General features: G+C 44.3%; 1 protein-coding gene and 1 non-coding gene across 3 annotated transcripts in view; one reads left to right on the forward strand and one right to left on the reverse strand.

The window, feature by feature from the left end:
- Positions 1 to 25,130, forward strand: part of Ptprg (protein tyrosine phosphatase receptor type G) — a 684,542-nt gene that overhangs the window by 122,234 nt on the left and 537,178 nt on the right. The gene's annotated exons all lie outside the window — the stretch shown is intronic.
- On the reverse strand, positions 5,331 to 5,434 carry LOC132656753 (U6 spliceosomal RNA). Its single transcript, XR_009594446.1, has one exon. It is a non-coding gene; the product is annotated as a U6 spliceosomal RNA (small nuclear RNA).

Consider the following 25,130-nt stretch of genomic DNA (forward strand, 5'->3'; position numbering starts at 1 on the left):
ACAGAAGCAAAGCTATGTAAAAGCCTGTTGGCTTCTGAGCTCAGGTCAGACTTTTGCTAGAGAATGAATTTTCCCCCCAAGGAAATTAATAGATGATTAGACCAAATGCCAGGCTCTTTTAGCTCTCTGAACTGTCTTCCTTGAAAGTGCATTATTTCTTTAAATTTCTCAGAAGATAATGCTTAGACGGCAATTGATTTGGCATTTGTACTGTGTGAATGAAAAAGAATGAGGACATCGCTGTTCCTAGGTATGGGTTGAAGAGAAGGTTATAGATATGGAGGAGAGTATAGCCAGGGGCATTTAGAAAGGTCCAGACTTAGCTGGGCCCTGAGAGGAGAGAGGGAAAGGGGAAGGAGGAGGGGGAGAGGAAAAGGTGGGAAGAGGGAGAGAGAGAGACACCAGAAGCCAAGAGGCCAAGAGCGAGCCAGGAGACCAAGAGACCACATAGCCAGAGTGGCTGAGGTTGTGTAGGAATCAGAAAAGCTGGGGAAAGGGGATGGAAGCTTAGGTTAGAGAGGGTCAGGGTGAGAAGTACTGAGAGGAGCCAGAACTCTAACAGGTATTGGTCTGGCAACCAGAGTCTACTTTGATATATTAAATAGGTACCTGTGTTAGCCATTTGTCATGAGTTTGAGACCCAACACTATTTTTCACACAGACAAAATAAAAGCATTATATTTTTGCCAATATAGTGAGGACTGGCTAAATAATATATGGCATCCTTGAACTGTGTGCTGTTAGGCAGCTGCAAGTATCATAAGTGTGTGTCCCAGCAGTGAGAGAGTTTCTTGTGAATTTGGGTTAAAAGGACTGCTCCAGAATTATCTGCAAAGTTCAGTGTGATCTTATTTGGGGACTTATAAATGCATGTCAGTACCAGCCTAATTGTGTGCCTGTGTGTGTATGTTTGTATAATTTCTTTGAAATCTGGCTACAAGCTCTGCATGAAACCATGTAACTTTGGTGATATGGGGCAGCCTTAGGCAGAATGGCCAAAAAGGGTGGCTGTGCTATATTCAAACTCATGGTTTGTACAAGGGGAATGTATTTTCGTACTGTTGATACATACGGCCTGTACGTTCTGGGAAATCTCACAGAAAGTCAGCATGTAGATGAGATCTGTCCCTTTCTGGACAGTTGATGGCATCAAGCCTGCCAGTGAGCATGCCATACCGTGGAATGCACACTAGCCCTTCCTCAGATCCAGCAGGTACAGCCGAGTCACGAGTCACGTCAGGCAAAAGGACTCCTGAGTTCATAAGGCGCGCACTGCTGGAAGGACAGGAAGCATGTCCTTATCACACAGGTCAAAGTCCATTCTCCACTGTGGAAAGAACTGAAGAGTGAGGGTTCCCTGCTGGAGAGAGCACTCACTTGTGTACAAGTGTGAAGTCCTGAGTTTCGATCTCCAGCCGTGTTTCTCCACAGCCCCAGGACTGGGGCTAAGGGTTGTGCTGTGGAGGCAGGAGAATCACTCGGGCTTGCTTGCTTAGCTGGAAACTGGTAAGCTTCCGGTTCAGTGAGAGCCCTCCTCGAGGGAACAAAGAGGAAAATGACTGGACGGGGTACCTGGTGTGCCCACTTGGCCTTTGCACATGTGCTCATCCACTGGCATACACTTCACATGTCCCGCTGAGCCACACCCCTGAACTCCTGACAATGCCCCCAAGACTCTTAAATTTATACACACGCTACCCCATGTCTCCCATAGTACCAAACACTGAATAGATAGAAAGGTTCATAGGTGTGGTGCCAGGTAATGCTAGGTGAGAGTTGCATACACCATTCTTTTTATTTGCATCCCCCACCTCACACCAAATGGACAAATCAGTCTTCAAGCATCCATTGTAAAAGTTGGGAATAGTACATGTTTTTCTGAAGCGGTCTGCTGGGGCGGGGGGTGCCAGCCGTTCAGTGTGAATATTGAGATGACTAAGCACCACTGTGCAGATGTGTTAGATGAACTTGCACACAGAGCTTCCAGGGGCAGTTGGTGGTGTGTGCTGTTGGATAAATATAAGCTGCTGCTGTCCTGCAGAGACAGGAAGAAAAGGAAAGATTTATGAGGAAAGTGAGCTTCCCTCCTTAAAGCACACCTCCGAATTCTTTTGTATATTGTATATTTTCTTTGTCTTCCCAGGCCTATGGGTGATGGTTGCTCTTAAAGCAATTGGATATGATTTGAAACTAAGAATTTTGTTATTAATTGGTTGCTATTCCTTGGAATAAAAATGAAAAAAAGATTAACAGTGGAAGGATATTAAAAGTGCAATTTGCTCATTCATTACATGAGCAGTTTCGGTTTTATGGAGAGGTAGGCATCATATTAAGGTCCAACTATTTAGCAAGATGTATGAATGATTAATATATGAGAAATTGTGAATTTAATACCCGTCCAAAACTTGTTAGAATAAATGATTTTTATGTTTCCATTAGGTTTTGTGATGGGAAATAATATATTTTATGTAAAAGAAAATCCACATGCTTCTACTTCTTACACTTGGCACTGGATTCCTCTATTACATTTTGAACCCTTTATCTTTAACTGCCTAGGTAATGTGTTGTAATTGAATATATGCTCACATCAATAGCTTCTGTTAGCCAGTGTCCTGTGGATTCTGCTGACATTTTCTGTACATTAGGTGACTGGGCATAGTAATAATGGATCTGCCTAGAGGGCCAGGACTTCCCTTAGAAGGTGTGATAGGGTTGGGGTTATACCTCAAGGGTAGAATACTGCCTTACTGTGCAGGAGACACTGGTTCCAGTCCCAACAAGACAGATAAGAAGGGTAGGATAGATAAGGAGAGATAAGAAAAGGAAAAGGAAATACTCCAGGAAGGGAGACCGGGAGACTATCTGATCCAAAAGAAAGAAGGTGTACTTATCGTGATGTAGGGAGGAGAGGAAGGAGGAGGGGGAGGGGGAAGCAATGGAATTCTAGTTAGGCCTGTGTGTGCAAAGGGATTAAGAACTACAGTGGACATGTAAGTGGTGTTTCAGAGCTGGGTGTGGGGGTGACACCACAGGGCTTGAGGGTCTACCACGTCATTTCAGAGAAAGGGGAATGGTATTTTAAATCCAGAATGTGTGCTAAGAGATCTGGGAACACAATGCCGGTTAATTCTTCAGGAAGTAGCTAAGATTACAGCGGAAAAACTAGAATGATGGAGGCAAGAACCTAGTCCACAAAGAGCCTTTAAGACCCTTCCCCCTTTGCGGGTGTTAAAATAAAATGAAAACCAAAGTGAGGTGACATGATTTCCGTCATGTCGATTGACAGAGATAAACACAGTTGATAAAATACCACATCCCTAAGCAGCGCTATCAAAGGCCTTTATCAGCTCATGCTGCTATCTGCAGTAATGTCATTGGAAATAGATTTTGAGAACTCTTTGGGAAGCAGTTGGTCAGTTTCCAGAGAGAGTGGAAATACACATTCTTTTCTCTCAGAGACCCCATTTCAGGGATTTTGCCTTCTGGGACTATCCCTCCCAACCCCCAATACCTCACTGAGGTTCATGTCTGCAAAGACTCCCTGGGCTGGGGTGAGACTTGATGACCTCAGTGCCCATCACTAGGAGGTTTTACATGAGACCTGTTTGTGTAATGGGGAATACGCAGACATCCATAGGACAGAAGGCCACCCCACATACTCATCTGCATGACTCAGTCTACATGTGGAGTGAAAATTCCGTGTGTCTGCGGTGGTCTAGAGGGACTGTTAGCATGGGTGGGTAACTTGGGAAGTAGGTGCCAGAGAGAATTCTTTGCATTTTCTTTTGCTGCAGAGTCGCCTTCTCTTCCAGCCTTGGCATGGACTCTCTGATGTCTTAGAATGCTGAAATGTGTGAGCCAGGATAGTCTGAAAGTCTTTGATGCTTATTTCAGTTGTTTCGTGATCTCAGAATTTTTTAAGGCAATGGCAGGTTTTCTAGGACTAAAAGGATCTTTCTGTTCTTTGCCATCAAGGAAGGTCAGTCTACTTCAGGCATTGGAAAGGTCTTCTTTACTCTTCGTTTTCGGGGATGCATGGGTATGTGGGTGTGCTAGAATTGAACCCAGGGCCTCGCATTTGTTAGAGAACATGCTAGCATGGAACTACATGCCCAGGCCTGTGTTTTGTTCTGTGACTGACAGGTGCTTAAAGTCACACGTGTTTTCCTCTGGAGGGGTGACTTTTTTGTAGCTTGTTACAGGTTGTAGTAGAGTAACACAAAAGGGCTTTTCTGTTTATTGAATTTTAAGTTTATTGTTTTTGCCGAGGGAACAATATTTCTATTTAAAGATGCTATTGATTACATGGTGTTTGGTGTCAGTTTAAAAGGCACTGCTGTATTAAAATGCAGTATTTTTAATGAAGGCAGAGGATTGAGAGGATGAGTATGTGTTGGCAGGGACAGAGACTGTGATTTAAGACATTATTTTAGGAACACTTTATGCCAGTGTGTGTGTGTGTGTGTGTGTGTGTGTGTGTGTGATATGTGTATACATGCATGGGTTCCTTTGAACAAGGAGTTGAACAGCCTAAGATTCTGTTCCTCAGTCAGTCTCTATTTTATTTTTGAGGCAGAATCTCGCTGGCTGGGGTCCTGTGTATTAGGCTTGGCTGGCCAGCCCGGGAGGACAGGGACCTGCCTGCTTGTCACCCTGGTGGAGCTATACTTTCAAGAGCAGGCCACTGTGGCTTTTGACATGGGTCCCCAAGCTTGGACATCACTTCATTGACCAGACTGTCTCCCCACCCCGTGGAATATGCACTGGCTTTGCCAGGGATGCTGGGAGAACAGACCTTTTCACACCATTCTGTACTGAGGGTTCCGATTCCCCTCATTCTTAGGTGGTCAAAGCAAACGTGAGATCACTAATGGACTTTTTTTCTTTTTTTAAAAGTGATTGATAGATATATTCTACAAACCTGAATTAGCAATACCAAAGCATAAAAGGGCACAGAAATGTAAAAACAAGTGATGAAGAAATTTCTTGTTGCACGCAAAACAACAAAACAAAACAAAAACTTGTAGGAAATAGGAAAGTTTGATCACTGTTTAAATACAACTGCTGAAACTGACTTGGTCAAACCTATACACTAGCTTTTAATACACTGCAATTAATTATGGGCAAAAACAAGTCATTCTGGGCTCCTCAGCACTTGAATGCATGTGCAAATCCGTATTCACACTTGGACTGCCTTCTGTCTATTTAACTTCCAGTCTCAGATGCCAGAAGTCGAAGCCTGACACATTTCTTTGGGTTTTATGTGTACAACCACCACACAGACAGTCAGAGACTGCTGGTGGGATCTAAGCCTGTAAAGTAAGGGAGATAAAAATATGGAATGCTTCACAAATTTTTGCGTCGTCCTTGCGCAGGGGCCTTGCTAATCTTCTCTGTATCATTCCAATTTTAGTGTCATGCTGCCAGTCGAGCACCTGATGGGCACCTTAATCACACATTTATTACAAAGCTAGCCGTATGCTCATTTCTAATGGGAGTCTCTGAGCTCCCTTTCAGGATGCCTTTCTACTGAGGGCTGTTCGTGCCCACGGTGCCCCATGCTGTGGCATGTACGTGCCCCACAGAGTGCGGAGCGCCACCAGTAAACACGTCTGCTGTGGAAATGCCTGAACTCCTGTGCCCTTTGAGTGGAGACACTCTCCCTTTCCAGCTCTTTCTGGCAGCACAGTGGCTGTGAACAGTTTTTGTGAAAGGTGAGGTTGGCTTCCGTCCTGTGCACGAACAGGGTCCCCGTTGAAATCTCACCATTTTCCCACCTGAAACAGTCTTGGGACCTGAAAGCACCGAGTTTATGCGCTTTAATGTTCTCTCCAGATGGTGAAGAGGAAGGTGGAGTCTCGCTGGGCATGGGGAGGGTATGTCAGAGGGACAGGTTTTGTTCGGGTCAGGACACAACCGTCTCCAAATATGGTAGTGGCGTGTATACGACAGCACTGTGAAGGGAAGGTCGCTCCTGGCTTCTCTCACCTTGTCCCAGCAGCAGATGGGGGCCTAGGAAGGAGTCTCTTGAGAGATTTTATCCTGTGTAGTTTGACTGTATTTGCCGCTGCTCCTATCCTCATTTTTTCCCAGACCCACTCTCTGTCTTCCATGAGATTTCTTGTCCTCTTCAAAAAAACAAAGTACAAACAATAAAAACTACAAAGGAACCGCCGTATATATATATGTGAACCATAGAGGTGGCGCTTCCTTACCCAAAGCTGTCAACTGTCAGAGGCCCTTCCCTCGGGGGTGGGCACTCATAGGCTCGCCTCCTCCTATGCTAGAACATTAATGCAGTTGATCTTGTGCCGACTGTCAAGCTGCCATGAGTACTTGAGTGCGTCAGTCCTATCCTGTTCTGGAGACATTGGTTTTTGCTCTGGTCCTCCCTGAGCTCTGGCTGATGTATGTATGTGTTCTCCCATTTGTGGCTAAACACTTCATTTGACGCTCTGTGTACTCTCACCACTTATGGGGGGAAGGGTTTTTTAAAATCTATAAAAAAGGGGCCATGGTCCGGTGTCAGGCTGGAGGAGGTCGAACAGCTAGGATTCTTCCTACTTTGGTCTTCTCAGTTAACACTTTCTCTGTCAGAACTACCCAACTTTGCCTTTAGAGCCTTACAGATAGTATGTAAATGACTGGGCGGGGCAGTGTGCCCATGAAACTTTATTTACATCAGCACGCACAGTGGATTTGGTGTGTTGGTAGTGATGGACAACTGTGTGCCAGATCACCCTGGCCCACAAAGCTGGGCAAGTTAGATTTGCCCCATGGGCTTGGACTTCTCATACCAGGAAGGATCCCCCCAACTTCTGGTTATATGGATTAAGTGTTGATATTTTACCATGTTACAAATGGATTCTGAGAAAATTTTAAACTCGGTTCATTTAAAACATTATGAAAACCATAGCCTGTTCACACAAAAGGCCTATTTTTATGAGAAATAGTTATTTTCCAAACCAAGAAATATTATTCCGGAGAGTGGCTATATGCCTTCCAATTTTAGCCGCCTTTTTAACATCCAGTTCAGCAGACAGATGTTGTTTGCACTCAGTCTGTGCTGGGGTTAAAAGTCGTGTAGTCTTTGGAACTGTCCCCTTTGTGTCACTGAAATCATCTTAGGGCCTCCCGGGGCTTTGGTAGGGACTGCATGTTGGGAATGTCCATTCTCTAGATGTCATGGATGAAAATTAATTTACCTGGCAAATGCCATTTCAAAGTTCTTTTGTCATCCCTCTCTGACCATGGTGCTGTCTAGCCCCACATGTGCAGTAGAGGGCATTTAGTCCTGCGGTAGGAGCCGTGAAAGCAGGCTTGCTGTATTTTCTGAGACAATTGTCACCTTAGCTGAAATTCGCTCTGCCTGCATCACAATAGCATTTTACTACAGTAGAGAAACCAAAGCTAGGCCGGAGTCTGAATTCATTGGAGTAAAAGAGAGCTGCCTCTGCACAGGAGAGTGCTGGGGATGACAAAGGCTCTGCAAAGAATGATTTGCATTGAGTTGGAGAGGCTGAAACACTCCCAGAAAATTGGGTTAAATACAAAAGGAGGCTGAGCCTTAGAGTGGCTGCTTTTCCAGGTGACTTCAGGATTTTCAAGAGCCACTGTCTCATAGAGGGCTTTTAAGGGCCCTTGAAATCCAGGGGTCAAAGAGCTTTGGAAGTTTGGAGTGGGGTAGGATATACATTTAGCTTCTTTCTCATTTGGTCCTAACTTAGTGAGGAGGGATTTTCCCATCCTGCCCCTCCTTCTGCCTCTCTCTGCCTCCGTGGATTTTCTTAATCTCCCTGGAGCTGACTTTCCAAACAAGAAGTAAGTCAGCTCACAGGTCCCCAAGGCCATGCTGTGAGATCTCGCTACAACCCTTTCGTGTTTTCCCACACAGAAGAGCAGAATTATTTTTAGCTGAATCTGTTTTGTTCTTAGGTACTTGCAAGTACACAGAAGGAGGGGGTGGGGTGCAGTTGCAAATCAGTTGAACATGTTCAACGGTGGGATTTTGCATAGGTATGACTCGATGGAAATGAATATTAAAGTCATCCAGCCCAGTGCTGATGCTTGTACCTAATTGTCTCTCTTTATATTTAGCTCAACTTTAAAGGAAACTTAAAACTAAATTGGGTTCGGTGAATTCCCCGGTTGCTTATTTTTCTTACCCATTATAACATATTTCTGTTTAATTTTCTTCTTCGAGCCGTGATCCTTCAGTGAGCCTCCAACTGTATTTGGAGAATGGTGAAGTGAACTTGAGTGTTTCTGGACTTTCAAATTCGGGTTGGGTGGGGGGGAGAGGCTGACTGTTAACCTTGTTCTAGAATGTTCACAGTTTGAGTTTTTATCTTCAGAATTTAGGGGACATACCCTGTTGTTGTTGCTGGTTTTTTTTTTTCCCCATACTCACGTTCAGCTGTGTCGTTTCCATTCTGCATGTACGCCTCTTTCCCCACTTATGACATCTGTGACTTTTATACTCCACAGGAAATATATGTGAGCCCTCCCAACCCCTTTGATCACAAACAAACGATCATTCCGATCATTACAGCTCCAGCTGTAGGCTCTGCTTCCACACAGGGCACGCTGCCCTGCCTCGTATGGAATCCCAACAATTAGTGAAGAAGTGATGGCAGTAGGGTGAGACTCCAGGAAGCACAGGCAGTATGAGATTTAGCAGTGGTGCTCGTCCAGCCCCCCCCCCCCCCGGCCCCTTTGTTCTGTTTACTGCTAGCTACATATTTCTTCCTGTGTGTTCCCTAGCATTCTACCATCACGCCATATGGGCCTTCTCTCTGGTGATTAATCAGGCTGCATGCTGGGCTCTCTGAGTCACCGGGGACTGTGTTTCCTCATGATCTTGTCAGAACATGCAGAACAGCAGCGTGATGCTTCTCACATTTGCACTCACTGCTAACCAGGCATCTGAGAACTCAGCCGCACACTGGATGGAAGACAAGGGAGGCCAATGTGCTGTCTCGCTTCCCAGATCTCTGCGAGGCTGCGTTGACGAGGGCCAGGCACATTGGCTTGTTGCTCTTAGGCCTCTAATTTTGTGTTAAAATAATGATAATAATAAGAATGCTGTGGTTCCCCCCCCCTTTGTCCCAAAGTTGGGGCATTAAAGAACCCTCGAATCCACTGGCCAATTCATATCTCTTACAATGGGTTAATGAAAAGGAGTCGAGATCTGTTTTTAGGACTTGGTATCACTATAATGGTGGTGAGGGAAATAATAACAGCCTGTGTGCTTTCAGAAGCCAAAACACAACAAACAGAGTTACAAATCTAATTGGCTTTTATTCACAATTTATGAACCAGGGCAGTCTCTGTCCTGCAGAATAGAGAGCACTTCCACTGGGCCTGAGGCCCAATGGTAGGCTTTATAAGGCAGGAACAAGAAAACAGAAACAACAATTTTCAAAAGCGGAGTTTCTCAGCGGGTTTCTTTGGGTGACCTTTTCTTGGTCAGGATTCAAGACTGGGCACTTTCTCATTACTCTGACTCAGACACATTGGGTCATTTAGATTTCTGGATTTTGGATTCAAAATGTTCTCTCAGTTGCTTCTATTTGTTGAGTGCCATTTAATATGATTAACTCCTTTTTTTTTTTTTTTTTTTTTTTTTGGTTTGTTCTGTCATTATGAACCATGGCATCACATTACTTTTGTTCCCCAGTGCTGTGAGGTATTGTGGTAAGTCTTCATTTGTCCTTGGTCTGGGTGATGGCTCAGTGGGTAAAGTGCCACAGAAGCGCAAGGACCTGGGTTTGGACATCCAGAATCCAAGTAGAGCTGAATGTGGTATTGTGGGCCTGTAATTCCAGTGGATCTAGGGTGAGATGGGAGGAGGAGGCAGGATGTCCTAGAGGCTTCTGGGCCAGCCAATCAGGTGTGCTCATTAGTGAATAAGAGACCCTATCTCAATCAAGGTGGAAAGTGAAGTATGACATCCACATGGCCGCTCTAGTATGTATTTACTGACTCTGCACACACCACACACGTGCACACATACGTTTGAATGCAAATATTTTAAAAAGAAAAACTTTTGTCTATTGTTAAGCCATGCCATGTTTAGTATATGTACTATAGTATGATGAAGGTAGAGACCCTTACGGCCTTCCTTTTAGAGGAGAGTTACTAAAGATGTAAGGGGGGAAAAATCATCTATTCTCGAGTCAAGAAGTTGCATAGTTACTTTTGTAAAAATGCTTTCACAGTTTAGTTATTTCTGTAACTGTAATTTTGCTATTGGATTAAGGGGTACACCCCTTTCATTTTGTCGTGCGTGCGCGCGCACACACACACACACACACACACACCCCACAGACCTTCATTTTGTGGCTAGAAGTACCTGAGTGACAGTCATCCAGAGTGAGACAGGGAGCACTGCCCGCTTCACTGTGCCCACACACTTCACCAAGTGACCACTGGTCAAGCAGTAGATCTGTACTGTTTTCTCTTTTCTCTTCGGTGGCCGGGTGGAGCGTGGTGTTTCTGCAAGCTCTACTGCCTACTGCTGGCAGAGAGGCAAACTGCAGGAGGCAGGAAGAACCCAGTTCAAGGTGACTTCGCTGGGCTGCTTCAAACTTCTGGAGTCTGACCCTGAGTAGTTTATTTTCGACATATTTAAACACATAACAACTTTGGGAAAATGTTTTTCTTGTGACAGTCATGACAACAAAGCTTAAGGCATCGACACGCCTTTGCAGAGTACACGTCTTTTGTAAAGTACCTGTGACCTCTTCCATAAGAGTGTGCAAGTAAGAAAGCAGGCTCAGGGTAAGGGTCTAGGGCGGAAGAGTTTGTAATAAGCATAATCCTGAACTCCTTTCAAAGTGCATGGGACCTTTTTCGGAAGGATGGGTTCTATTCACTGAGAAACAGGGCTCAATGCTCAGGAGTCTGGGGAGTCTGGTGAAGCCTGGCTTTATAGAATAGCAAAGATTCCCAAGCTGTAAACAGCATGCATTCCAGCCTTCTGGAAGGAACAGGCATAAATCCCTTCTGCTGAATAGAAAAACATACATGTTTAACATTCTGGTTTCTCTAGTACTGTCTGTGAGCATGAGGACCTGTGTCCTTCTACAGGTATCCTGTATCTACTTGCTCATGAAATGTCTGTGCAGATCACTCACTAAGTAATGCAGGCTACGTGGCCTTCAGTGCACACCGATAGTGTCGACATATGGCCATTTACCTGTCCTCTTACTGCTAGGCCTTTGATTCCTCTAGCCTAGGCCTTCGAGTGTAAAGAACATCCTGGCAGTGCCTGGTGGAGCCTGTTTGTGTGTGGTGCTCACAAGAGTAACAGAGACATGGTTTCATAGTTTGCACTTGAACCTGGACTCTGTTGCCAGAACTCATGCTACTGTTGTTGTTGGTAATGACAAAATCTCATTTTCCCCTCATGTGATGACTTGGTGGCTTTCTGTCAGAGTTCAGTGGATTGGCCTTTTGAGGTGTTTCTTAGCAACCAGTCTTTTGCCCCTGTCATCCAAGTATCAGGTCATTGTACTACCTATCATTTTCAAAATTCTGGACTATAGGAAACTTCTTATCAGTTTTACTCAGAGCATACAAGGCTTTGGAAAAAGTTCAGGTTACAATGATGGGAGTTTCTAGAAAACTGAGATTGAGGGAGATCTGTGCTCACCTTTGCTGGTTTGTGATTTGATTTTGGTTGGCATCATTTAATAGCCTGGCTGCTAATGGCCCAGCGAGTGGTGTTCAGAAGCAGTAGAATATCTAGTTACACAGCTCCTATGCAGGCAATACCATCTCTTTCTATGCTTCTTTTATGCTGTTTGTTGTGAGTCTTCTGAAGCCTCTTAGCTTTTCCTGGTTTTTTGGATGGGGGTGGAATTGCATCAATTCCTTCTCTTCCCTTGATAAGCTGAAGAATGACTCTCATTTGAGAAATATTTGTATTAAATATGTTTGTATAGGTTTCTTTGAGCTTATTCATACATCTTGGCTTAGAATTCCTTGATTATAAAGGATATTTGCAATTCTAATATTAACAAAAGCTCAGCTCTGCCCTTTGAAGGAATAGCCTTTTCCTGCATTGGGTTGTTCATTGTTGATATATGGTCTTTATGTCCTGGAAGGAAGCTGGGCTCACTCCGAGGAGTGATATGCACAAAGCTGAAGTGCTTGCCTGGGGACACTGATGAGGTGTGGGGCCTCTTCCCTGATGGGACTGTCCAGAGCGATGGTTCCTCTCTATGTCACAGCCACTTTGAGGCAGCCTTGTGTTAGGAGTGTGAAGTTAGTGAGACATAGTCCAGTGAATTTCAGCTCTGCCTTCCTCAGACATACTGTCAGGGGGCTGGATTTGAGATGGTGACCAGTAGGTAGGAGAAGCCAAAATTGGTCCTCTGGCAGGCCAGGTAATTTAATGGTGAAAAATGTGGGTTCTGAAGCTAGACAGCCAGGATGGAATCTCAAATCTGTGTGGGCCAATTTAAAAAAACCCTTCTTCTTGGGTCTGCCCATCTCTTAGAGGGGTGCCCTAACTGTAACTTCCATCCAGGGTTGTCTAGAGCGGAGTGCTCCAACCCTGCTATTAGTGGAGTCTTTTTTTCCTATTGGGGAGGGCAGTCCTGGGTTTTGGGTGATATTGAGGATGATACCTCCATTGTTGTTGTCAAATGTCCTCATTTGGCTATGAGACCCATGAGTCTTATGCCAGATTATTTGAGAAGCTGTCATGGTAAAATTATTGGTCAAGTATTCTTTTACATTAACAAAAGAATTTTTTTGGAGTAAGCCAGAATACTTTGCGATTGCCTAAAACACACAGGCAGCAGCATCATACTGTTGATGTCCTGTTTTCGGTGAGGTCAGATGAATACTCAGCACTGCTTGATAAATGATCACTCCGGCGTGCCTTCTGCTCCTGGCCACTGCAAGCAACAGGCCTGGCATCTGCCCATTTGCAGTTCAGCTTCCTGGGTTTGTGCAAACAGGCTCTCATTCTTGTGGTCCATTTTTACAGTAGAGTTGTTAAAGCCAGGTGGCCCTGCAGAGAGCGTGAGCACACGCTTGCTGGAGGTGTGGGCACAGGTGTCAGGCAGTGAGTGAACTCAGTTGATGAGATGGAGACATGGAAGGCTGAGCCCCAGGTCTGGGCTTATCACCCATTACTGATTGCACACTCAGATTTAAGGGGTGGTGTTTGGCTCACCTAAGGCGTGAAGTTAAGTTAGTGAGGATGCCTGAGACGGGTGTGAAGAATAGATGGAAATAACACTTCTGAAAAGGCAGATGGAAGGTAGGGAGCCAAACTTCAGTGTCTGCCTGGATTTGATTGTTTTGGGTGCGGAGGAGGTGGATGTTGGGAATGTAGGATGGTAAACAGATTCTTCATTTCTCTTTCTTTGTTAATAATACTATTTTTTTTTAAATTACTGTTTTTGGGTTTGGATTTTATGGGAAAGTTAAGGGAAAACTGAATGGCTGCTGTACAGCAACTCACTTTTAAGTTTATCCAGTGAGAATATTTGTTTGTCTTGAGGCAAGGTTTCATGTAGCCCAGGCTGGCCTCTAACTGGTTTTGTAGTTGAGGGTGATCTTGAACCTCCTCCTTTTCCACCTCTAATGCTTGAATTATCCAGGGACCCCTTTGCATGCTTTAATCAGATTACTCAAACCCAAATAAAAGGTACCATTTCATGTCACTGTTATTATTGAAAGGATATTTTTTTCTCACCCCAAAAATGTAGATGGATCAAGTCATAACTGTATAATATAGGAGAGCCCTGTAAGAAGATAGCCAGGCATCCTCATGCTCTGTTGCATCTCTAGGGACCCCTGTGGCCTTCTTCACCACAGGCTGCCACCCTTCCTCTACATCCCGTGGAATTGCTAGTAGTTTTGCTTATTGGCTTGGGTAACAACTCTGGGCTGAGCAGGAGCCTGTGGGACCCCTCATATGTAAGGAACTCCCATTGATGCCATTTGCTTCTCTTTCTCCTTTACTTCTCTCTCCATCTTTTGCCTTTGAACCTTTCCCGTAGCAAACCAGAGTGTAGCAATGCCCACGTTCATTCTCATTTCCTCACCTCTTTAGAGCATTCTTCTCCTTTATTACAGTGATGTCTCTCTATTTCCCCATTCTTCTCACCCCAAGTCCAGAGAAGGATGCGTGCAGATTGAGTGTGGAAATACAATCCTGCTACCATAGACAAAATGCGGCATATCTAATCTGTTGGTACTCTGGCATGCCTTGGGCACTCAGAATTAGAACACTTCACTTTAGAATGAGGGCTGTCTGTTATTAACAAAAGTCTTTCTAAAACCCTAAGAGAATGTGAAGATTCAGCTAGGAGTTGTTTCAGTGTTGATGTGCCTGGTATGAGCTGCTTCTTCAGTTGAAGTCAAGACTCTGACCTATTTTTCATACCAGTCACTTGAAAATATATAATGACAGAGTATCTATGAAGCTGTTAGACGAGGTAGAGCCTAATTTCGTGCTTTGGTGAATATGTGCAAAGACTACATTGCTTCAGGTTCTCTTTGTCAGTTTTCTTACTGTGCCAGCATATTAATATTTTATTTATTCTAATTAAAGAAGCAACAAATTAATATGTTGTTGTTTGAAAACTTCTTAAGACCTTCTCAGAAGTAACGGAATTTTTTGTACAGACCAGCAGAGATAAAGCTCATTTTCAGGTTATACAATGTTCTGTTTATATTGCTGGTAAGCTTCTCTGTCTTAGAATCTCTTTGAAATCTTTGTAAGTCATTCTACAACATTGGCTTCATCATTGTTAATAATCTACACCATTCTGCAACAGAATATTCCACAGTGACACAGCCGCCAGATGTTTCTTGTTGTACACTAAAACAAAAAAGTATTCACGTAAATGTGTGATTTTACCTGTGGTTAAATAAAAAGAATGATCGATACTACACTAATTAGTGACTTGCAAAGAAATAGGATATATGTATATACAGTCTCACACGTATGTACATTAGGAGAGAGATTTATTATAAAGATTGGCTGTTGTGATAATGGAGGCTAGTGCTGAGACCTCAGGTCAGCAAGCTGAAGATAAGGTAAAGTAATATGTAGTTCTGTATCAGGACATGACTGTCTGCTTCTTGAGTATTAGTTGGAAGGCAGGAAAAGCATATTCCAGATTGAAGGCAACCAGGCAGGAAAACTTACCTTTCCTTAGATGTAGACCATTCTTTCTGTTCTCCTCAAACCTCCGAGTGACCGCTTGAGGCCCACACCCGCACCTCCTTCACTCGGTATTCAGATTCACATGATAACCCTAATGCAGCCCCCCTGACAGTTACATCAGAATAATGCTCTGCAGATGCCTGACTGTGGCCCAGAAGATTTTACGTAGAACATTTGCCATCATCGTATCAAAGAGGAATTTTATTTTATTTTGTTCTGGGGGTTGAGCCTAGAGCCCAGATCTACGCGACTAATGCGCTCTGCTAAAGAGGTATGCCCACAGTCCATGATATTTTTATGCATTACTTATCAGTTAATTACTACTTACAAGGCTTCTTTGTGCAGCAGTGGCTGTCCTGGAACTCACTGCATTTTCCAGGTCGCCCTTCAACTCAGAGGGACCCTCTTGTTTCTGCTTTGCGATAGCTGGTTCTTTCATTTTCATGCACATTTAGTGTTTGTGCTCACCCCCTCCTCCCAAAATGTCATGCTACTCTGTACTGTTGCCTCTGAATTAGCCTGTGATTAGCACGTGGGCTCAGGTCATTCAGGTCTTTGTTCCTAAGAGAACTTTTCTTTACTGTTCCAGTATCCCATTAATGTGTCCCTCCATCACCGCCGCAGGTGCTTATGTTAAACAAATCCTATCTGTCTATAAAATTAGAGGTGTTTTCTTGGGGGAAAATGGCCATTAGGTATAGTATTATGGATGCTTTTATTTTCCTAGAAAAAGCTTTTACTTCTAGTTTCACTGTCACCAATAGTTTGTTGTGATTTGAGTTATGTTATGAGTTTACATGGTGAAAGAAAAGAAAACAACCCAGACTCACATTGAACACATGCAAATATTTTGTCACAGTTGCTTATAAGATTATTTTCTAATGGAGAAAACACTAGAGAGTTACTTAGTCACTAAACATCCGTACTTCTTCTTTCTCTAGCCAAATTAATATCTTGGTTTCTCCTATACCAAGATATATGTATGTAGCAAAATGACCAAAACTTAGAGAAGCCTATGACAGAGTCAGTGACTTAGGGACAGCTGAGTGAGCCCTCTGTGTGAACTCAAGCTTCTTGGATATTGAGGATGGGGGGTTGTTGGTAGTGTAAGAATTTCATCAAACCTTTCTTCTTCTTCCCCTTCTTCTTTCTTCTTCTTCTTCTTCTTCTTCTTCTTCTTCTTCTTCTTCTTCTTCTTCTTCTTCTTCTTCTTCTTCTTCTTCTTCTTCTATTAGGAAAGAGAGTCTTCCTATATAGCTCAGGCTGCCATCCAACTTGCGGACCTCCTGCTTTATCCTCATGGGTGGTGGGCTTGTAGGTGTGCACTGTCACACCAGACTCCAGCTTCTGGAATCATTACCTGGAACACTCACCCTTCTCCTCTCAGTCAGTCTTTTGTTGTTCTCTTTTGACTTCACACTGTGGTAGTTTGATTGAGAAATGTTCTACATGGGCTCAGGCATTTGGGCACCTGCTTCCTAGCTGGTGACAGTGTTTGGGCAAGGGTCCAGTCTTGCTGGAGGATGAGTGTCACTGTGGGTGAGCTTTGAGAACCTGTAGCCTCTGCCTGCTTCCAGTGTGCTCTCTCTGCTTTGTGTATGTGGTTGAACGCTTTGTGTATGGTCCCCGCTCCTGCTGCCATGCTTGCCGCCTGCTGCCTCAGTGGACTCTCAGGGCACCTGGAGCCATTAGCCAGGACAGACTCTTCATTCTGTACCTTGTCCTTGCCTACTTGTTGTTATCACAGCGAAAGGAAAGCATCGAATGCCTCTGGTGCCTCTCACATTCCTAGAACGCATGTCTTTGAGTGCCAAGTTTAAGTTCTTACCAGCGTTAAGGCGGGTTCTTGGAGCCAGGAGTTGGTTTGCGGTTCCCGTGCCATACGTCTTGCTGATGCAGAAGGACAGAGTGTGAGAGTGACCCCAAGGAGCGTGCCTGGGTTCAGGTCGTTCTCCTCCTTTTAGATTTTAGTGTCAGGTGGGTTTTCTAAAAGTGGTAATATCTGGGGCTAAATGGAGACTCAATTCAAAAGTGCTGCTGCTTTCATCCCCATGTGTTACAGGCAGTGTGCTCCAGTTCTCGGTTCATCCAGGGTGGTCACCTTGTCTATTACCCGGCAATGAGGCGTCCACAGCTCTATTAAATGGCCCGCAAAAGTTATGTGCCCATTTCCACTTGTTATTAGACATTGCGCTAATTGCACGGGTGATTTAAATGTTAAAAAGGCATTAAAGCATTTGTTGTAATAATTAACAAAGGAATTGGTAGGTTACAAATGAATGATAATGTCGTATTTTTAAAGTATAGTATGGCCTATCTTTGTCCAGTGGTGTAGTTATGAGACATTAATATACAAATGGGAGATTTGAACTGAATGATCTCTAAGCTCGTTTCAAGGAAGTCCTCTCTGGTTCCTGAAGTATGAGCTCTGCAGCTATTAGCATGCTTTGTGAGGTGTCAGCTCTGTCCATTTGTGCATTCCCTATGGAGAAGTCACCGCCTACCACCCTTTGTCTTACCCCAGAGTATCAGCTGAACTTGGAGAGAAGGCTAGACACTTCCTGCCTCGCCTCCTCTTATTTTTCACCCATAGAAAAGCCTGGTGCTTGGCTTGTGTTTTTTTTTTTTTTTTTTTGGTTAGTAGAGACTTGTGAACTAAAGAAGAGCTTTTAGCTTTTCTGCTAGCTGTGATGTAAGTTCTGTCTGGTTGGCTGTAAGGCCAGTGTTTCCAGAGGTTTCCTTAAAGGGAGAGCGAGTGGCGGGTCCTTCGACTCCTTTTTTCTATTGCTGGATAGAATGCGGACATGGTGCTATGTTTTAGAGCCACAAGACAGAGGCAGTGGATCTTCTCTGTGTGTCCTGTTGTGATGAATTTCTACCATAATATTTTTATTGATTATTTGTAAATTTCATATAAGGCACCCTGATCACATTCACTTCCCAGAAGGAGGAAGAGGAAGAAGAGAAAAAAAAAATCTGATTTGTCTTGTCCATATAATCACTGGACTATGGTCAGACACCTAAAGGCCAGCTCTTTAAAGAAAACTGAGTCCTTCCCCACCCCTGCCCTGCCAGAAGTTGTCAACTGTGAAGAGTACATTTCAGCATCCCTATTAAGAGTCATTTTTTTGTTTGTTTTTCTACACAAGATTTCTCTGTTTTAGCTCTGGAATGTCCTGGAGACAGGCTGGATTCGAACTGCTTGCCTCTGCCTCCCTGAATGTTGGGATTAAGCATGCCCTGCCCACCACCTGGCTAGAGTCCTTTTTAGTGGCTTCCTGTGATGATGATTGCTTCCAGAAATCATCTGGAGGCCAAAACTGCAGGCATCCTCTGCTTTCCAAAGTGTGCAGTTGGAGAAAGGTTGCTCCTGTTGCTTCCAATCAGAGACTCACATGCTTGCTCAACAAGGGACTCATCCCCTTGAGGCCTCCCCTTCAAGGAGGCCACATCATCTTGATAGTGTGGTGTGTTCCAGCATGACACGCTACCTGCTGTAAGCTGCATGGGGGCAGAGAGAAAGAAAACATGTTTATTCAGATCCTCTTTGCCTTGGTATTTGTTCTCCGGCATTTGTCCTGGTCACTATCTTTATTTTTGCAAGGGATGGTATGTTTGTATGTTTGCACACAGTAAGCACCGAATGTGTGGAGTTGAAGCTAGCTAAAGTTTGGAGGCTTTCCTTAGAGGCCTCATTTAGACTCAGCAGTATTACCAGGCCTTTGGGTCAGGCCTTGGTCCTTCAGTCTGCTCGACAGGATGAAAGCCCTGAACTTTGACCTCCAGTTCCTGTGGGTGGCACTGCTTAGAGGTAACTGTTGTGGAGAGAACATACGTTATCCACCAGTCAAAGCTACAGACTGAGGGAGGAATAGATGCCACATGACCAAAAAGAAAAAAAGAAGTGAGTGATGATGTCATGTGACCACATTCCTGCCACAGTGGATTCCAGTGTAAACTACTCTTCCTCCAGCAGGCGACCCCCGCCCCCTCCATTTTCTTTCTTTCTTTCTTTCTTTTTTTAATAATTTAATTTTCTTCCATTAAGAAGCCAGTGGGGGGCTGGAGAGATGGCTAAGAGGTTAAGAACACTGGCTGTTCTTCCAAAGGTTCTGAGTTCAAGTCCCAGCAACCACATGGTGGCTCATAACCTCATAACCATCTATGGTGAGATCTAGTGCTCTCTTCTGTATAAATAATAAATACATCTTTTTTTTTTTTTTTAAAGAAAAAAAAAAAAGAAGCCAGTGGGAACTCTGTTAGCCCCGGATGGATTGGCAGATCTTTATCCATGCTCATCTTTGCATAGGGAACTGAGCAAGACGTGAGAGGGATGTAATGCTGTAATGAACGGAGAGGGGCTCCCTGTGGGACTGTGTGTGGGGACACAGTGTGGATGGGCTTCAGAGTTGCTGGGCAGAGGCACAAGCCCCTTTCTTGTGCTCCCCTTACAGATGCCTGTTTGCTTTTCTCCCAGTGCTGTGAATCTTGTGTCACTTCTGAAGCTCTAACTTCATCTTGAAACTTGAAGAAGTCTTTGTCTTCCTCCAGAGGCCTATTTTTCTGGCTGTGTTAGAGTGTCTCTTTACAAATAATTTACCTATGGAACCCCAGTATCTTTGTGCAGCAGTGTTTCAAGGACAGCTGTGAACTGGAAGGCAGATCAGCTTCTGATACAAAGAAGAAAAGATTATCTGCCCCATTGCAAACAGTCGATTTCATAGGTACTTTTGATTAATATTATTTTAGTACTGAGTTCATGGATAGTATATAAACAAACTAGGACTCTGTCTCACAAAAAAAAATAGCTTGTTTATGAGCTGTGCTTCAATGTGTGCACACAAACTGTTGCTGGATTGCAGAATGCCCTCTAGCCCAGCATCTTGGAATAAACACGTACTTTCTCTGTCTTACAAAATTTCCTCATTTTTGAGTGAGCCCTAGCAGCATCCACTTCATAAACCATTTTGATGACTGGCTTCTTTGTTTTGAGTTAGTTGAACTCTTACTGAAAAACTTGTTGATGGTGTTACTCATTTAAAAAACAAAGATTTCTCTCCTGTTAATTTTTTTAAAGTGTTGCTTTTGAGACCAAGTGTTATTATGTATACTAGGCAGACTTCTGACTCAGCCATCTCCTGGCCTCCGCCTCCAGAGTAGCCGTAGCGATACCAGCTACTCTGAGATGTGCATCAGCACTGCTGGCTTCTTATTTAATTTTCATATGCTCTTCTTTTGAGATTGATCGTGCCTTTATTCATGTGTGCATATGTGTACGCGTGTATGTGTGCACAGGAGCCCACACATGAGTGTGTGCCTGTGTGTGGCATCTGTGTGTTAGTGTTTGTGCTCATCTTGGAGGGTGTGTGTGCAAGCCTGAGGTTGACACTGAGAGTTTCCTGTCACTCTCCACTGCTTCCTTGAGGCAAGGTCTCTTGGTGAATTAGCTCACTGATGTGGCTTTTTGGCTAGCCAGCTTGCTCTGCTGACTACCTTCTGACTGCTGGAATTGGCCATTATGGGGTCCTGAGGATCTGGACTCTGATTCTCACACCTGCACAACAGGCACTTTAAACACTGAGCCATCTCCTCAGCTTCACAGATTCTTCTCAGTGAGTGGTGGGTGACATTCTGGGAAACCTATCCTGTGGTGAAAAAATTCTTGGGAGTAGAAGATGAGCCTTTCTCTTCTTAACACATCAGTCACCACAGTTAACAGCATAGCGTCATGAGAATGAGTTGGACTGTGTATTGAGAGCCAGAGAAAGCTAAAGGTTCAAATTTAGTTTCAGTGCGAGCAAAGCATGTTCACACTATTGTAACGGAAAAGAAAATAGTCAGTGAACCCATGATAGGTTGGGGACCATATGTAAAATCTTTCCCAGAAACACACATTCACTGTAAACTCTTAAGCCCCAAGCCCCATTCCTCCCGTTTTTCCATTCCTTTGTGATTAAATCATACTAAAAGGAAAGGATTGTGAGATCGATGGCAGTAGTGATAGTTTCTTGAGTGTCATAGACAGTCTACAGTCTACCCATGGCCTGATGAAGTGCCTGTGGTCTGGGGCCTGGTCTACAATATCAGGAACTAAGGTTCAAGTTCTCAGGACCAAGACCCAGTCTGTGCCTCAAGAGTGCTGCTGTTGTAAACCAAAAATCCTTCCTTTCTTTCTCACATGCTTGACACTTCCGGGTGCAGTTACTCTCTACTTGAAGGGGAGCTGGGAGCCATTATGGGAGGAGATGAGTTATGTTGGTGTTGTGTAGGTTGGACACCCTCAGATGCCGTATGGGTAACATGCTCGGGTTGTCTCAGATTGAAGATTAGGTGGGTGGTATCTGTGGAACTAGTACAGATTCTGAAGTCTTTACATTCAAAAAATCTTCTCGACTCAAGCATTACAGGTAGAGCACAGTGCTGAATCAGGGTTAGAAAATAATAAGCTCCTTTGGACTCAAACTAGGAAACTGCATCCCCATTCCCTTCTTCCTGGCATGTTACACTCAGGTTAGATCAGTGACATTACATTATTCTAAAACTGCTTCCACATTCATAGCTACTGTTAACATTGGCCAGCTGTAATGAGATGTTGAAATGAACTGGAAAATGGCAGTTGGGTTCATGCCACGTTTTGAGAAGACATGGATCCTCATATTGTCTCTTTTAATGCTGTTTTGGGGGGGAGCAGGTGTACCCTAGTGGATTAGAAGTGGTTACTGGTGTGATATTCTAACACCATCATGTAGCTTTAAAATCTGGGCTGTGGGGGCTGTTTATAGTGCTGATTGCTGAGTGGAGAGAAAGCGGGGAAAGTGGAGGTTTTGTCTGGATCTCTGTTGCTATGAGACAGTCAGGAATCCAGCATGTCTGGGGGAGCTCCACATATCCCAGCTTCTTCTTGTGGGACTCAGTGACTTGTGTCAGTAAATGCGTGACCAGATGTGTGAAAGGCAAGGGTGCGGCTGAAGTGGACCAGGGAATGCCAGGACAGGTCGCTCACTGGAGCTGAGCTTACTGGAGGCTGTACAAGCCTTTGGGCCAGCCGCCTACCTCCTTTCAGTCTCATTTGTAACAGCAGCCTGACATTCAGTGCCACCGACTCAGAGCAGTTACCAAACGGTGGGGCACACAGCAGATTTGAAATTTGCTTCTTAAGTGAAAGAGGACAAACAATCAGAATTGTGTTATTATCTGTTGGAGCTCCAGGGGCTCCATAAATTGTCCCCAAAGATCCATCTTAAATGTTAGCCCCTAGGCATCACCTGGCTTGCTAAAGGCAATAGGAACCCCCAAGCCTGCCTAATTGTAGGCAAAGCTTTTTACTCCCACTCTTGGAAAAGGATGTCACAAACAGCAAGTGTGAAACATTGTATTCCGTCCCCTGCTACAAATCATGGATTTTATCACAGTGGGGAAAATGGCAGCAGAGTGTGGAATGTGTGGGACTTTGCTTACATGTGATGTATCCGGAAATGGAACTGAATGAAGTGCCTAGAGGATAATGTTTTTACAAGAATAATAATAAAAAAAAATCGAACCATTTTTTTCAGGCATTTGGAAAGTATGTGTAGCCTTGAACTGGGAGAAGTGGGGTGACTGGCGTGACCTTTTTCTTCCCGCTTTCTGTCATCAGTAGGGTCTTTGAGTGTTCCTGTATTACTCCATGCTGAACCTGCGGTAGGCCTCTCACCTCTTCTGAGTCCCTGTGTCTCATGGCTTTGTTTGTGGTGCACCGTAGCCTCTAGCTTCTGGCAGGTCTCTGCTTCTGCCATGCATGGTGTCTGCTAGGTCTCCAGCAGCTTCTGGGTCTCTGTGTCTCCCGATTCCTCTCCCCTCCTCTGTGTCACTGTGTCTCCTGACTTCCTGCGTAGCGCATTGGGTATGGGATGTTGGGCAGCAGGTGTAGCTGTTGTGGAGAATGGGAATAGGGGAAAGGCAGGGTAAAGCTATGTGTCTGTCGCCCAGTTGTCTCTGTGGCTTGTGTTTAATGCATAAACTGTGGAGAGTGGCCTCTGATTCAGCTGCTGTGTGCAAGAGTGGAAAGGGAAGGTTTACCAGATGCATTCAGTGTCTGAGTGTCATTTTCATGGACTCCCCCCCCCCCCCCCGTCTCCTGAGTCAGGAGGAGCAATAGGCTCCTTATTTCTTAACTCTTTTCTACTCAGACTCCAATATTAGGGGTAGAGATGGAGGTGGGGGTGGGCTGGGTTGGTTTTCTCTCGATTGCAGTGTTTACACTTAGGACAGTGTTGCTACCCAGGGGATATTTGGCAATGCTTAGAAATAAAGGATCGGCATCTCTAGGATGAGGTTGTATGGATTGCTAATAACATCTAGTGAGTGGGCAGAAGCCAGCAGTTTTTCTCAGCCTAAGACTTGAATGACCGTCATCGGAGAACAGCGCTTCTTCAAGGAGCACAGAAGGTGGAAATCCCCAGAACTGTCTAGCTGGCCTACACAGGGACATGGCTGGGTGGTGGCTGCATCCCTTGCTGTTTGCCTATCAGTTCTTGAAAAGCATAGTTTTCTGAAACTGTATCAACTTTCCTATTAACTTGCATGGTAGAATTCTGTTTTAGTGCAAAGCCAGTGTCAGCAGTACCCCAAAGGGACACAAGTTACAAGTTAGTGGAGTTCATTTGGGGTTGTCTGCCATATGCTGGCATTTTTCTGGCTAGTGAGAGCAGTGGAGTCTTAGAAGGTGTAGGGGATCATCTATTGAGGATTGGTGATTGCTTGGGCCTTTTATTTTGTGTCATACCACTTGCTGTTATTTCTGTCTCCCTTGCACAAATCCATGTGTTGATTGGGCCTCACCCTACCTGTCACTTCCTCTGGAAATCCTCTAGGGAACAGCTTGGTGGGCGAGCACGGTCTGAACCCACACCTGTCACCAGCCCTCAGATCAAGAACCCAAACACCATCAGCCCCCTGGGGGTCTCCTCACACACCCTTTTCCTCTTCTAGAAAAACTACCATCCTGGCTTGTTGAGGCTTGAGGTTTTTCTTTGTTTGATTTAATTTTTTTGTATTCACAGCATAAAGGAGGCAGTCAGAATACATCAATAGAGTGACTTAATCATAGACAAAGGGTCCTGAACACCTAAGAGCTGGTCTCTATGAGTTAATCCTAATCTTTGTCAAATGCAGAGACTTTTGAAGTCTTACCTAGTTGTAAGGCATCAGCTATTATAACTTATCCAATTAGATTTGTCACTTGTTTCTGCTGTGCTGGCCTTGATTATTTAAATATTTTACCTGTGATCTCCTTAGGTGAACTCTCTTTGCTCATAATTTTAATTTATTTTCTATCCTGTTTGCTAGACACTTAATCAGACACCTCTCCGGTGACTGTCTTACAGGGCAATTTAACTTCTTGCCTTTCACTTCATTGTAAATTCAACCAAGCATAATGCATCTGTGCCCCATTTTCCCCTTCAATCCCAGGTCTTTTCTAACCAACAGTAATGTTGATTTCTGCTGTGGTCACTGGCCAGCCTCTGGGATCATTTGAGAGTTTGTTGTTCACATGGCTGCTTACATGAGGGGCACAGCCTGCATCACCCAGTCTGATGATATTAACTGAGATTTGATCGTGGGTTCTAGGATACTGTGGCTTCACAGCTCTGAAGACTAATCCACTTCTTTGTCACTGATGGGTGAAGCTTTTATCCTAGAAGATGGCAGAGGAGTGTCCAGAGGAACAGAAAGGCAAAACAAACAAACAAACACCCTCCCAACACCTCAGCAGTTGACTACAGAGCTTGACAGTGTAGTGGCTGATAGTGCACAATCATTTAAAACTCAAGAGGGTTGTATTGCGGGGCCTGATTTGTATTGTTTTTCATGATGCCGGGCAATGCTTAACAAAACTGACACGCTTCTCTCAAAAACTGCAGAGACTCTTGGCTAGGAATCTCGGTACATCTCTTTG

Source organism: Meriones unguiculatus, chromosome 9 (assembly GCF_030254825.1).
Source record: "Meriones unguiculatus strain TT.TT164.6M chromosome 9, Bangor_MerUng_6.1, whole genome shotgun sequence".
Classification (NCBI taxonomy): domain Eukaryota; kingdom Metazoa; phylum Chordata; class Mammalia; order Rodentia; family Muridae; genus Meriones; species Meriones unguiculatus.